Raw genomic sequence first — 12,085 nt, forward strand, 5'->3', positions numbered from 1 at the left:
GGCTGACCTGGATGTGGGCTTCTGTTGTGGGGCCTCAGGCTCCAGGCTGTGGCCTGGCTGAGGGCCCAATTAGTGGTAGGGCCGGGGGCTGGGGTGCTGGGTGGCAAGGAGGAGACCAAGTGCTTGGGGAGCAGTTTAGAAGGCCAATGTGGCCTGAGTGCTCCTCAGAATTTGGGCTTTGGAGCAAAGAGGCCACGACTTCGGATAGCTGGGGCTGGTTCCTTACAGGCTCGGCCTCAAGGGCCAGTAGCTTCCAGGGCTCTGGAGAACATATTCTGGTGTCTGAGGAAGGGTTTGGGGCCACGCCAGCCCAGGAGCACCCTACTCCTTTGGACCACTAGTGAAGCTAGTGTCTACTTTCTCTTCTCTAATAGGTACATCTGCATGCCATGTGTCCAGGGCAAGTTCTCTGTGTGTGGCCACCCCACCCCCAGTGTCCCCATCTCTTTCTCCAGATCCCCTTCTACTCAGACAAGAAGAACGGGCTTTAGGGCCGGGGATTTAGCTCAGTGGTTTCACCGCCTGCTGCGCAAGCGCAAGGACCTGAGTTCGATCCCCGGTACCAAAAAATAAAACAAAACAAGAAGATCGGGCTTTGACATTAGAGTTATTTGTCCTCCATTTCTGACTCAGACATTTACTTCTCTTAGTCTTGATTTCCCCATTTATAAAAGGGAAGAATAAGAATACCTGCCTCATAAGCTGGATGTGCAATTGAATGAAATAATGTAGCCAGAGTACCTGCCATATAGTAACCGTTCAATAAAAGAACAGTTAATAGTAGTGATAATAGTAGTGTAGAAGGAATAAGATCATTGATGTGAACAGGTAGCAAGATATAAAAGGATAATAATTTCTGTTTCAAAGTGGAGGTGTCAGAATCAAAATGAATTACCGCTGGCAGGGCAGAAGCTCCTAGCACAGTCCCTGGTGGCCAGCTGGGGCAATCACGTGACCTGTGTTCACCTTCCCTCTTAGTGTCCTCAAGGTCTTCAGACAGACAGCTCATAGCCAGGGCTCTCCAGCTAGCACACACCCCCACGCAGTCCTGAGAGGGAGAGAGTGGAGAGGGCTGCGTTCTAAGAGGGGCCCTGAGACCTGAAGTGTCGGGCTGCCCATGCCTGCTGGCCCTGCCTTTGGTCACGTCCCTCTCTGCCACTCATCCCAAGGCAGTGTAGACATCCTGAAAGGGGCCTTGAGCTTTCCCCTCCGTGGCCAACCACTCAGGGCTAAGCAGTCACCAGGGCCTGAACTAACCCTTCACTTTCTTTCTTAACTCCTTCTGGCCTTTATCTTGTTCCCACCCCTGTTTAGCCCCCAACCCATAATTATCTCACCAAATACCAATCTCAACCTGAACCCCGCCCCACTGCCCCCTGCCTGGGCTTCCCCTTCCTGGCCGGTCTGGTCCCTGTACCTTCTTCCTGCTCCTCCCCAGGTCTGTGGCAAGGGCTGCGTCCCCTGTGAGGACTCTGGAGCAGCCTACTCTTCTGATGAGAGGATACATGCCTGTTACCCAGTTCTGCAGTGGAAGCCCAGGCCAGAGTGAGTCCTATCCCCTGCCTTCCAGCTCTAGGATGCCTCTAGGTGCCCTTCCATGTGCCTCCTCCATCCTGACCAGGAGGCTTCAGGCTCCTGGGCACAGCCCATCGAGCCTCACCCGGCTGTTGTTTATGTAATCCTTCCCTGCAGTAACAAGGTGTTTACTGTTGCACAAACACATTTTGGTTTAATGGCTGACAGTAAAACTGTCTGATAAAGTTTGATTTAGCGAAAGAAAGCAAAATAAATCTGGGGGCACAGAGAGCCGTAGGGAGGAGAGACTCCCAGGGCTTTGTAGAAGGGGCAAGGGAGCGAGGACAGAGGATTCATTCTGCATTTCCTCGGCTGTTCTTTATGCTCCCTTCCCAGAACACCTCCAACAGGCTCTCTTCAGGAAGATGAGATCCCCACAACTGGTGTGCTCCAGGCCCTGGCAATTCTTTCTCATACCATGTGCTCTGGCTGCCCTCATGAAAGGTCTCCATCCTTCAGCATCCAGTGTAATTTGTTCCTCCTCCAAGGGTCCTCCTCTGATTGCTCCAGACAGATAAATAAAGGTGGCCACGTGTCACAAGAGATTCCCGTAGGAGTCCTGGGACTAGATCTGGCTTTGGCACTTACTAGCCATGCGACCTTAGGCAAGTCATATTGCCTTTAGAGAAGCCAGTTCACCCAGATACAAAAGGGCAAGGGTGGAAAAATGTATAACATTGCCTGGTTCTCAACAAGCCCAGGCCGCCTTTAAGCTGCTTTTATCTGGCCTCCCCTGGAATTGCATGATGTATTCTCTGCTCTACTCCACTTGCAGCACTAGGCAAGGGGAACATCTATTCCTGCAGGCAGGTGATGGCTCAGGCTGGTTAAGTGGGCTGATCTTTCCTCTTCCACTCTCAGTCTGATGAGGCCAATCCAGAGAATTTAAGTGTCCCCCAAACATATGAAGAGTTACTCCAATTCCTAAATAATCAGAGTGATGCCAAAGAAATAGTGAGATATCACTTTACAAGGACCAGACTGGCAGGAATTAGGAAGCTGGATAGCAGCAAGTTGTGCAAGGATATGATGGCGCACCATCTGGGAGAGTCTTGGGGAGTAGGGTATGAACTGGAATTCAGGTCAGATCCTGTAAGCCTGAGGTCCCTCTCAGACTGGCCCAGGAAGGGATGTGGAAGATTGTGCACCCCAGCACTGTGGCAATCGTGGTGGTGGTGCCAGGAACTTGATGTCATCTCTGGGCGCGAGGTGGGTAAGATGTGGTAGCTATACCACATTTTGTAAGAGTTGGAAACAAGGGATTCGTTGTACATCCAGGAACGTGCATGGATCTGAAACTGTGGAAAAGTAAAACATAAGAGGAATAAACATTATAACATTACTTGCATAAGTTAAAAATACTGTACAAAGAAAAACAAGCCCTTTGCAAAGGCAAAAACGAAAAGATACACATCAAACACATTGAGGCGGCTGCCAGTGGCGGGTGGGGTGAGGATGGGGATACAAGGCGGGTTTTAAAAAGCTCTGAAGTCTCAGCCTTCTCTTGCTTACTCCATCCTTTAAAACGCCCTTCTGCCATCGTCATTCCTGATTTGCTTTCTCAAAGGTGAGGTGCTCTCAGCCCTCACCTGTCGATCTCCCTTCAGCTCAGCGCTGCTCAGGCAGAGCCTGGGCAACACAAGTGACCCCGACAAGGACCTGCATTTACTCCCAGTACTCAGCGCGCAGCAGTGGCCAGTATGCAGCCCCAAGGGGCTGGGGGAGAGAGGGGAACTGGAGAACTCGAAGGGGACGACATCCTATTAGTCATGGTGTCTGGCACCTGGGTGCTGCTCAGCAAATGCCTTCTGGATGAACTGAAGAAATGCTGGCTCTGCGGTTCCCCAGCTGTGTCAACCCGGGAGTTATGCTCGCCTCGGCAAGCTTTGATTCCTATCTCTCGGTCAAAATGGAGATGATAGTTATGACCCTGGGACTCCCAGGGTCATTGTGAAGGTTAGATGAGATCATTGCCTTGAAAGTATTTGCTAATGTAAGGAGCCACCCTCTGGAGTGGAGAAAGTGTAAAGGACACAGGACCCTCAGATCGCAGCACTCCCCGTGTTAGCCGTGGGACTTTAAATAGCGCAATGTTTTCTAGTCTCATGTTGAAAGCTCTGTAAGATGAGGAGTAATAATGCCAACATGTATAGTTGTAATGCAGAGAGAGCACGTGTTATGCAATAGTAGGTATTTAGAAAATGGGAGACCTATATCCCCGTTTATTAGTTTATTCAGTGAATACTTGTAGAATGTACTGTTGTCTGAATGTTTCTGTGTGTTGTTTCCCCCTTCCCCCCAGATTCATACACTGAAACCCTAAACCACCCAGGGTGACAGTGTTAGGAGATAGCACCTCTGGGAGGTAATTAAGTCATGGGATGGCTCCCTCATGAATGGAATTAGTGCCTTCATAAAAGAGGCCCCAAATGGGAGTTAAAAAAAAGAATTAAGATGTATTATGTACAGCACAAATTCCCTATGATGAATGTGGTCAATATGTGTGACAAGTATGTACTAATAAAAAATAAAGTTTAAAAAAATTAAAATAAAAGAGGCCCAAGAGAGCTGATCATGATGGCAGATTCCTGAAATCTGAGCCCAGTTTAGGCAATTTAGTGACTTAGTGAGACCCTGTCTCAAAATAAAAAATAAAAAAGGGCTAAGGATGTAGCCCTGTGCGAACACCTAGGGTTCAATCCTCAGTACTGACAAAGAGGGAAAAGAGGCTCCAGAGAGCTGTCAATGCCATTTTCACCATATGGGGACACAGCTCAAAGGTGTCATCTAGGAGCCATAAAGTGGGCCTTCACCAGACCCTGAATCTACTGGCACCTTGATCCTGGACTCCCAGCCTCCAGAACCATGAGAAGCACATTTTCACGGTTTATAAGCCACCTAAGCCTTCAGCTCGTGGAGCTCTGGTAGAGCAGCCTGAATGGACTAAGAGAAACACCTACATCGTGCACAGCAGGCGAAGAAAAGGACGGAGGGAGCAGACATTCTCAGGTGTGGAAGAGGAGAAGCAGGTGTATTTGTTATCTGTGTTATCTATGTCTGCCTAACAAATGACTCCCAAATTTAGCAGGGGAAACAACATTTATGATCTCTTGGCACTTGTGGGTCAGGAACTCAGGGTGGCTGGAGGTTTCTCTCAGGTCTTTGCCATGTGGCCTGTCGGTGTTCAGCAGCAATGTGACAGCCAGCTTCCTCCAGAGTGAGTGTGAGACTGGGGGCCCAAGAAGGAAGCCACCATCTCAGTAACTTAACCTTGGAAGTGACAGCTCATCGCCTTTGCCTCATTCTGTTTGCTAGAATCAAATTCCAAGTCCAGTCCTGGCTCAAGGGGATGGAGATTCTTCATCAATACCTCAGGAAGGCCATGGAGTGATCAAATCAATCCATTTCTGAGCTGTGCTTTTCAGGGGTAACAAAGTTTGCCAAAGACTGGAGATAGGTGAGAAGTTATTTGGGTGCAGCAGAGACATTTGGGCTTTGCTTTGTAAGTACAATCCAATTGTATTTTCTACAAAGGCCAGGAGTAATCTAAGAACTAGGATTTATTTATTTATTTAGCTATGCAGGCCTCGCTGACCTGGCTAATTAGGCCCTCTGGCTCCTCATTCTGGGCTGTTTTAACTTGCAGGGAGAAGGCACATTTTTATGTGCATGTGTTTGTCCATGTGAGGTAGTGTGTGTGTGGATGTGTTTGTGTGCATTTCTGTTTTCATTTTCTAGGGTCTCCATCTCTTGGGTTCTGCTCTTCCTGGGGCCTCTCCAGACCCCTGGCTTCACCTTTTCTCTGGTCCCTCATGCACTTTGTTGGGAGGTCACGTGTGAGGAAACAAGCCCCACGTGGTTTTAATCATTTTGCTATAAAAGCTGAGCTGCTCTCTGCTTTGATCCGGGCTGAGCTGCTGGAGGAAGGGCTGGGGCCCAGGCTGGCCCGTCCGTGCAGCCCTCCGCACACAGCTCCCACATCAGATGGCAGCCATAAAATGGAGCTCAGCTCATTAATTCTCCCTCTTAACCAGGGCACCTGACAAGAAGTGACTTTGAAAACCTGGAGGACGGATGGGCGGGTGGTGGGCGGTTCTTGGACTAGGCGAGGAACATCTGTTTCCAGGTCCCTGGCTGTTAAATTGACATCTTTTTATTTGAAAAATTTCTTTTATTCCCCAACTTCCTGCAATTGGCAAAGTCTTTGGTTTCAGAGGGACAGACTGTCATGGCTTTGTGGGCAACAGGAACTGAGTGGCTTTGCTGCCCTGCTGGACAGAACTACAAGTGCCACAGTAGGCAGCTTGGCTCTCTGTCAATTATTAAACCTATGTTTGTGCAGAGAACATCAAACCCCATAAAAAGGCAAAAGGGCCTTGAAATTGAAAACCCTGTGAATGTCCATGAATGTCCATATGAGAAATACTAGCATTTCAGAGCTAGAAAACCCACTAGGATCTTAGCGTGTTCCATAAAGAGTCTTCTATCCCTGAACCCAGCAATCCAGTTTCTTTAACAAGAAACTGTCTTCAGTCTTCATCCTGGATGTTGAGTTAACTATGGGTGACCAAAGACCCAGGTTTGACCTTTAAACTTGAACTAGAAAAAGTCATTAGCAAAGGCTGGGTTGACTATTCTCAAGGTAAGCACCCAGGGCTCTTAGGATTGGAGGCTGGAAGTGATGGTGGAAGGTCCTACTTATCTCTACTTTGTCCTGGGAGCCCTTGGACCATCTCATGTCCCTGGCTATCTGATTCATATGCTTTATCCTTCATCCTTTTGGATTTATCTCTGAATGGGTAGATCACCATTAGCAAGACAGATGAAGTCAGTCCACCTTTGAGAAAGAAGGCATGTTGAATTCAAAGGGATCAAGAAGCAACTGGACTTGGTATACCCTTTAGTGTATTTAGGTGTGTGTGTGTGTGTGTGTGTGTGTGTGTGTGTGTGCATGGGTGTATGTGCATGGAAGCATGTATAGTACTAGAAGATGAGTCTGAATTGTTGGTGCACAGGTGTGAGAATTGTTGGTGTATATGTGTGAAAGTGTAGGTGTCATGGTGTGTGTGTTTCTGAAGCATAGGCCTGTGAAGTGAGTGAATGAGTGCATGAAATATCTTTGTCAGCATGTGTTTCTGTGTTTTTAGGTACACGAGGGATACTTGGATGCAGTGATGGTGTGTGTTTACAGGACATGCATGGGAATGAGAATTTCCTGGAAGCGATGGAACTCACCTTGTTGGTTCTACTGTATGAGTGACTCGATCCCTCAGGCTCTTGGTTTCTCTGAGTGCAGGTATTCCTGTTCTCATCCTTGGAATCCCCAAGGAAGACTGCAGGGTCTCCAGTCAGATTGCCTGGCACCATCTCTTCCAGCCTTGGCAAGTTTCTGAAGCTCTCTGCATCTCAGTTCCTTATCTATAAAAAGAGAATAAAATAATACCAAACTAGAGAATCCATGAAATAATTCATGCAAAGCAATTTGAAATGACCTGGTGCAGAGTGTGAGAATTTGTTTAAGTGTCATCAGGGACACCGCTGTCACTTCCATCACTCCTACCTCTCATCCTGTCCTTCTGGTATGCTTTGATAATCTTCCATTGCCCCCCATCTCCCTTTATCACATGATCAAGTCCTAGCAGGTCAGTTGTCCCCGTGCCTTGGCCAGTGCAGCTGTCACCAGGTCTCCAGACCAGACAACCCAACCAGAATGTTGAAGGTGGTGAAACCAGCAGGGCATCACCCCACCAAGACTGGTCACTTAGAGGGCAGGACTAGGGTGAAGATACTCCTTGATTTCTCAGGAAATTGGGTGGGGAATCAGAACAGGTGAGTGGAAGTAGGAAGGGACTCACCCACATTGGCCCCCGCAGCCTGCTTCCTTCTCCTTTCCCCTCTTCTTTCTCTGGGCTTGGTTTGGAGTGAGGAGGGAATCCTTGAGGCATGATTGTGCCTATTGCCAGCTTACTACCAGATGGGGGGCATCCAAAAAAGGCAATGTCCTGGTCACTTTGTCCTTCTCATTCCAATTTGAATAAATTAAAATACAGCATTCCAGCTGTGCAAATCCCCAGGCATTGAAATAAAAGGTTTTTAACTTTAACCATTAAAGATTTAACCAGCCAATAAATCCAAGTACGTGGGGGGTTGTTACCAAATGTTTATTACATTGCTCTTGCTTTTAAACTAACAGCAAACCCCAAGTGTGGACTTGCATGAGAAAGAAAGACATTCCCTTCTGGTCAGAACTGATATTGGCCCCAGAACCAAGCAAGAGATCACTGTCTTTTGTCTCAAAACTTTTTAGGAGTTAAAAAATGGCTGTATCGGTTTTACAAACCTATCTGCTTGGTGCACATAGGTCTATAATAGCCTCTTGTTGCCATGGTTAGAATGTGACTAAATTCATCCACAAGTCTACTTTCAGTTTGAACATCTTGGCGCTGACTTTTCCAGAACCAGATTTTATAAAGGCACAAAGGGGATATAGCTTAGGTGAAGAAAATCAAAAGAACTTTCTCTTTTACTATCTTCTGAGTGAGTTGGGTAACCAGTGTCTTAGATACTACTGCTATTAGTTGTGCCATTTTTTTTTTTAACCTTGAGGCAAGCAAGCCATCTGCTCTGGAGTGAAATATGGCTTTTAATTTACACAAATGTAAAAGTCTAGAACTTAACAATAATATTCACCCTGGACTTAAAAAAATGAATAGAAGCCAGATAAATCTTGGCCATTAAAAAAAAAACCCACCAAAAAAAGATCTGACGTACATGTTGAGTTATACCAGCCAACTCAAGGACAGAGTCACATTCCAGATGTGCTATTTTCCTGCCCATTGACAGCTCTCCAACCCACTCCAGCAGTAAAAAAGTACTGAAGTGGAGTTTTTAATCTGGCTTAGACTCCTTTTGGCCTGTGAGGCCAGCTGGGTGGGTGCTCTGGGTTTCATTTCTCACAGAACAGGCCAGTGAGCCCTGTTTGTGGGAAATACACAGTAAATCCTGGCCTTTGCTCAGAAAACCTCCCTCTGGAGCATTTTTCACATTGAAGTAGGAGGTGAATAAAATTGATAAGCAGTCGTATTTTTCAAAGTGATTTTGCTTTTAGCTTGAAGAGTTTTAGCTCTGTGAGGCCTTAGCCTCTGCTCCAGAGTAGCTTGACAATGATGAAGCACCCATACCACCAGGTCAAGCTGCAGGGACACCTACAGTTGGCTCTGGAGTGGCGACCGAAACACATCTCTGTGGCTTCAGCCAAGGAGGGGCTGACCCTCTCTCACTTTCTGCTCAAGCGATCCTTATCTCCACTCATATCCTCCATGCTATGTAGGGGAAAGCATGATTCCCAGGGACAGGAAGTAGTTCCCTGGAGGTCCGTAACAGTGTCCTTGGCATGAGTGTGGCAGAAAGAGCTCAATTTCCTAAATTTTAAAGCCTCCTTGGTGGATTGGGAGGTGGAAACACTGAAGAAATTATTTTCAAAGCAGACTGTAATAGAAGGGAAGTTCTGGCTGATTTATTGGTGATCTATCTCTCTGGGAGGCAAATCCAGAAACCCCAAAGATCTGCTTTCAGCTTCTAGAAAGATCAGCACATGTGGGAAGCTCAGGGTGTCTCCCGTCAGCCTCTCCCTGGGGTACTCCCAAGTGGACTTTGCTGTCCTTTCTACCCTCTGTAATTTTCAAATCCCAGCCAACTGAACCCAAGAAAGAGAAAGCACAAGAGAGAGACTTCCCAACTGCTATTGGAAAGTTTTGCTTGCTGAATGACATGCCACTTTGGATGCAAGTGTTTTATTTGAATCCCTGGTACCTGTGCAACTGTACATGGTGGCCCTGTTGGGGGAGTATAATCTTGGTGTTCTTGGAGAAAAGGTTCCCTTACCTATCAGAAGGGTTACAGTGACTCAGAAGATGTTTACTCCCTTCACGCCTTCATACATTCATATATTAGTATCTTCATTTATTCAATAGAAACGATGGATACCTTCTAGGTGTCTGTCTCTCTGCCATCTGCTTGGCTCAGGGCTGTAGGCAGAAGAGGACCTGGTACCTGAGTAGACAGCCAGCCAGAGCCCTCTGGGAAAACAAAGTGACCATTGACTCTGTCTCTAAGAATGATGAGTGGGCCTGTCCTCCCTGTGTGTGTCCAGAAACACAAGAGTCTTGCCTACACTGGAGGTCAGCTCAGTCCTGATTCATGTATTTTGTTGTTGCCCCAGAACTCCCAGCTATCCATAACTCCACCTCCACAGGCTCCTTCCACATTCACTTCCTGTTTCCAGAGAAGGCAGGCAATGTGGGCTCTGCCTCCCAGGTAGATTCCTTAGGACCACCTGATCCTAGTGATTGCTCTCCCTCCCACTGGCCTCATGATCTCTGTTTGCACCTTCTATAGAACCTGCAGGTACTGTGAACTCCCTCCCGCACCTACAGACCTCTCCTCCTTACTAGGACTTAGGAGGCTGGTCCCCAGACTGGGGGCTCCCTGGGGGAGGGACAGGCTCCACTTGCACTGCTGGGAGCAACCCCAGCCCCTGCCGGGTCCTGGCCTCAAACACTTCTCCTTGCCTCTGCTTTGTCCTTTTCCCTTCTGAAAACGGCCACTGGAAATGGTTGAAATGGGTTTCGTGAGGTTTAACGGTGTTATTAGTTTTAAAAGCCACGTTCCCTGTTTGGAGGGAGGGGAAACAGCCGCCTTCTTTTCACATTACGTCAATCCACAGGCGTCTGTAATTTACATTTAACCCCCCCCCCCCGAAATGTTCAAAAATAAGAGAAAGGCTGCTTGAAAAACAGATGAAATAAAAACGAGGGGAAATGTGTACTATACAAAAACCAGACCTACGAGCCTGAGGCAAGACACACGGATGACCTGGGAGCTGATTAATGAGGCAAATGGAGAGTCTGGTGAGTGGAGATGCCCGCTGCCTTCGCAGCCACTGAGGCCCTGGAGCTGGCGCACCAACTCCCAGGCACAACTCCGTGCATGGTTTTCCTTCAGAAATTTCAGAACCACCCATGTTTCTGCCCCAAGAGAGAAGGCTCCCGAGAGTTGGAAGTTGGGCATGTGGGGGAATACTGAAGAAAGGAGTTGGGGACACTAGGACCCTGCTGAGACTCAGGGCCTCATGCATGCCAGGCAGGCACTTAACTATTGAGCTACCGCTCCAGCCTTTTACAAATATTATTTTGAGAGCCTCGTGGAGCTATTGGCACTGCCCCGCCCCCACCTGCACCTCCCAGCCAGGAGTGGTCAGGTGAGGAGCCAGCCACAGGGGCACCTGCAGCATCACCCCAGCCCCCACCCCGCCTCTGGCCTCGGGACTGAGCCTGTACCTGGATCCACACTGCAGAGGCACAGGGGCTCATAAAGGCCATTGTCCTGAGCTCCAGAAGATATAGCAGAAGTGAACAACAGAAAGAGTGCCTCTCTCAGGCTCCTTGATGAAAATTGAAGCCCACTGAAAAAGTGAAAAGAATCTCTGCAATAAAGGCACACCAGACCATTGTAGTTGGTAAGTTGGAGGGATCACCACCTCCCATCTGAACCTGGACTATCTTCAGAGGAAGGGCAGCTGGAACCTGCAGTAGAACTTTGCAGAGCTCAACCCTGCAGGACGACAGGGAACTCAACTTGGGCCTTGCAGCCAGAAATCAGCCTGAATCTCAAGGGTCTGCTACTGGCTTGGTGAGACTAATTGACTTTGATCTGCACACTGTGGCCCATGTTGTTTATTGTGACAGCAGAGACATACCCTGAAGGAGGCGCTTTATTTTTATTTTCAAAATTATTTTTTCTCTTATTTTTAATTTTTATTTTTCAATTTTTCTCTACTCTTCTCAATTTTTTCTCACTCTTCTTTTTCTTTTTTTAAACTTTTCTTTCTCTCTTCCTTTCACTCTTACTCTCTTGCTCTCCCACATTGTTCTTCATCTCCCTTTTTATTACAGTTTCTAGCTTCTCTATTGCTGTTAGGTTGTTCTGTTCCTGTCTTTGTTCTTCCATTCTGTCTTTTCCTCTTGTTTTCAACAGTTCCCTGGAGTTTACATGATCTTCCTATGTCCTCTGGCCTCACTTCTAACCTTTCCCTATCCTTTGACCTATCTATCCCTCTCTCCCCAACTCCTTCTAAGTCCCCATCCAAAGGGTAAAGTTGCTATATTGAAGAGTTTATTCAGTATAAACATATTTTGGGCTGATCCTTGATTTTGATTTAATTCACATGATTAATGGTGACAGATTAATAACTACCACAAATTGTCATTTTCTAAACTGTGTTTGATACTATTGTTGTTGCTAATTGTATCACTTGGGCTAAGCTCTTGTGATTGATCTAATCAGTTATTTTGGTATAATGAAAATGAGATTGCCCCAGAGTCACTAGAGACTCAAAACCTAAAGACCAGCTATATATGGAAGCAATCATTCTGAAGCAATAATTCCATAAGGGTTCTAAATATAGGCAACAAAGATACTTACAATAAGCATTATCAAAGTATCAACCCAG

At 47.1% G+C, this 12,085-nt stretch overlaps 1 long non-coding RNA gene across 1 annotated transcript; it reads right to left on the reverse strand.

The window, feature by feature from the left end:
* Positions 1–1,535: 1,535 nt before the first annotated feature.
* LOC101715039 (uncharacterized) lies at positions 1,536–7,556 on the reverse strand. The gene is made up of 3 exons (XR_204981.4): positions 7,431–7,556; positions 6,811–6,993; positions 1,536–2,873 (listed from the first exon to the last, which is right to left on the reverse strand). It is a non-coding gene; the product is annotated as an uncharacterized LOC101715039 (long non-coding RNA).
* Positions 7,557–12,085: the final 4,529 nt, after the last annotated feature.

Source organism: Heterocephalus glaber, unplaced genomic scaffold (genome assembly GCF_053883595.1).
Source record: "Heterocephalus glaber isolate CG9 unplaced genomic scaffold, H.glaber_assembly_v1.0 deba00001457, whole genome shotgun sequence".
NCBI classification, from domain to species: Eukaryota; Metazoa; Chordata; class Mammalia; order Rodentia; family Bathyergidae; genus Heterocephalus; species Heterocephalus glaber.